Below are 3,386 nucleotides of genomic sequence, written 5' to 3'. Positions count from 1 at the left end.
AATTAAGTCCCTTAAGCTTTATACAGTTTTAAAGTTTAATTTTATATTTTTATTCTCATAATTTAAGCATTTGTTCATAACCCTGAAATATTCTAAGAACCTTTTTTTCTGACCAAAAGGAAAAAAAATTCTTCTCTTTTCCCTCCCTCTCCCCTCTTCTTCCCCTTCCCCTTCCCATTTCCCACTTTCCCACTTCCCTCCCCTTCTCTTCTCTTCCTTCAGTTTGTGTTTTATTGATGCAGAAGCTCAGGCTTTGACCACACACTCCCGCAGCAGGTACAGCTGCTCCTTCCTCTGCTACTTCTTGGTCTTGAGGTTTTCCCTGTGATTGTTCAGCCACAGTCACATGGCACATAACTTCTTGAGCTGCAGATCCAGGAGTTTGTACTTCTTACCCTTGTAGAATTTCCTGACATTCTTCTTCTGAATCTGGTTGATGACGGTGAGAGCACATGGGATAGATTTGCAAATAACTGAGATCCTGGAGAGCTTTGAAGCTACTGTGACTGTTGATTGTCACTTTGGGGACATGCAGCTGGGACAGCTCCAACTTCAGGTTTTCCCACTGTTTAAGCAGCTCCTCCTTCTTGCCACGAAGGTCTGGAGCCTTAATCTTGACTATGTGTGGTCGCTGCTGGTAAGGAAAAGAACAGAAGTATTTTCTTTTAAATACCAGAATTTTCCCCTCCCCAGAGCATTTCAAGATGATAAAATTTACTGATGATTCTGTGGACCATTAGTAAATTCTGTGGAAAGAGTAAAAAACTAGTCCCTGAATTATCATTATATGGAGTGGTCTGTTTTAAAAGCAGCCAGTATAAAGGTCATTTTTAAATCCTAAAATATCACTTAAATAATAATCACTATGTTACATGTATTTTTCCAAATATCTGTGCATTCTTGGCAGTTTAATATTAGTAGGAAACGTCATTCATTCTCTTCCTCCTGTGCCATTGTGAAGCTACTATCTCCCAGCTCTGAACCTCCTCGTCTCTACTTGGCTTTGTGATGCTGGAGCTGGGATGCTTCAAAGTACATTTACCCTTTTTCAGTTGGTAAGTTCTGCCACTGGGATGAAGACTGGCAGGCAGGTGGTGGGAGCGAGGACCTACCAATGCTTCCTGTTTCTACCTGTGTTGCCATAATGGCTGTGAATTGTTCCTGTAGCAGGCCCTTCCAGTTTTTAACCTTTTCCTCTGGCCTCCCTTGACCTCTCTGGCACCAGCAGCTCAGAGATCTAACTTCCAAGTTCAGGGTGCTTCCTCCAAGCTTCTAGTTCTAATGATCTCAACTGCTTCTTTTTGTTTCTAAACCTGAGGATGGTAGTTGACTATGTTTACTATTTCTATGCTACCCGAGTATGCCCTTTTCACTTTTCTAGCTCTCTCATACCTGCTTTAGCCAATAACCTGTATTAAACTCTTTGCTAAAATCACTGGTGAGGCTGGCTATGTTTTCCTGATTGGACCTAGATATACTCCTTCTCACTGTGCCATTATCCCTTCTCACTGTGCCATTATTCCTCTTCCCTAACCTAACTAAATCCATTTTTTTTTTTACTACACAAGCCATTGTTTTTCTTATTTTTTTAAATAAACATATAATGTATTTTTATCCCCAGGGTACAGGTCTGTGAATCGCCAGGTTTACACACCTCACAGCACTCACCATAGCACATACCCTCCCCAATGTCCATAACCCCACTCCCCCTCTCCCAACCCCACCTCCCCCTAGCAACCCCCAGTTTGTTTTGTGAGATTAAGAGTCACTTATGGTTTGTCTCCCTCCCAATCCCATCTTGTTTCATTTATTCTTCTCCTATCCCCCTAACCCCCCATGTTGCATCTCCACGTCCTCATATCAGGGAGATAATATGATAGTTGTCTTTCTCTGATGGACTTATTTCACTAAGCATGATACCCTCTAGTTTCATCCACATTGTCGCAAATGGCAAGATTTCATTTCTTTTGATGGCTGCATAACACAAGCCATTGTTTTTAAGAGTGGAGTAGTCATCCCCTTAGCCATTAACGCATTTCTTCATATAACGAGAGATAGAATCTCAGTGAATCTAGAAATAAGCCCAATTCATTTGTGTATCTCCAGTACGTTAGGTGCTGTCTTAAGCATGGTAAGAAATATTTCTGTGTCATCATCACCTACAGTCTGGTAGGAAAGACATATTTTACAGATGTGGGGAAAAAACTACCATAAAATGCAATTCCATGTATATTCATGATGTATGACATTTGGAGAAAAAAAGGATTTGGTGAGGATTTAATAGCTAAAAATTACTTCATGCAGGAGTTGGGATGTGGCATCTCTCAAATTATGGGAAGAAGGTAATGAAAAGCATTGAAGGCCAGAGGGTTTTATAAGCAGAAGGGCAATTTGAGACAAAATATGGATACAACAGTTATGGGTTGTTTTTTTTTTTCATTAATTCATTCACTCCATTTGCTCATCTACTCAGTTAATCTACACTTATTTTTATATACCTTCTCTATGCCAGGGCCTCTAGGATCAGTGAGAGACCCTGATAACCCTGATACATTGGTAGACCAAAACACATATACTCCTGTCTCTTAAGGCTCATATTTTAATAGGATAGATATATTGATCAATTAATCACACCACAGATGTGTAATTGTCATTGCTCTGTGTCTTATAAAAGAGGTTAATGGGTCTGTGGAAGAGAATAGAGGTGACTAGGCAAAGTGTGAAAGACCAGTATTCCAGTTTAAGCAATTGGCATGTGCAAAAATCCATGCAGAGAAGGAACAACGTGAGTACAAGAGACTAGAAGCAGGTCTATGTATCTGGATGGAGGAAGGAGTGGGAAAAAATGGGTCTCTATGGAATGCCATCCATTGTCATCTTAGATGGCTTATAATTAGAAGAACTGAAAATCAATAGATACGAGCAGGCCAAGGAAACTTCCAGAACCCCCTTTTGTTTGTATAAACCAAACAGACCTTGATCAGAGTTTCGGCCCCAGGAAAGAACATTTCAGACCATAAACTGAGAGAATAGAAGAGATGAGTCCTTACCCCAGTGTGCTATAGAGGAATTTTGCTCACTAATGATTCTATAGGGGAGCTAGATAGAGCAGTGTCTGATGTGGAAACGAAGGACTAGCTCCCTGGAGCAGAGCATTTTAATTTCACATGCACAAAGTACAACATGCTAGAATCCTCTCCCAGCACATCCTTTTAGTCTCCAAAATACATAAATTTATTGAGAGTGCAGATGGACTTGTTATAGAAAACAGTTTCGGCATTTGGTATAATTAATGTAAATATTGCATGTAATAGAAAAATAATCTAACACTTTCTTTATTTAAAGCAGGTTTAATTAATGTCAAGTGTTGTAGCAAGTGGTGATCT

General features: G+C 39.9%; 1 pseudogene; it reads right to left on the bottom strand.

Annotated features, from left to right (window-relative positions):
* Positions 1 to 246: 246 nt before the first annotated feature.
* Positions 247 to 1,143, bottom strand: LOC123936965 (annotated as a pseudogene).
* Between the last annotated feature and the right edge of the window lie 2,243 nt (positions 1,144 to 3,386).

The sequence above is a fragment of the Meles meles genome, chromosome 2 (genome assembly GCF_922984935.1).
Source record: "Meles meles chromosome 2, mMelMel3.1 paternal haplotype, whole genome shotgun sequence".
NCBI classification, from domain to species: domain Eukaryota; kingdom Metazoa; phylum Chordata; class Mammalia; order Carnivora; family Mustelidae; genus Meles; species Meles meles.
This window is presented reverse-complemented; position numbering and strand designations above follow the sequence as displayed.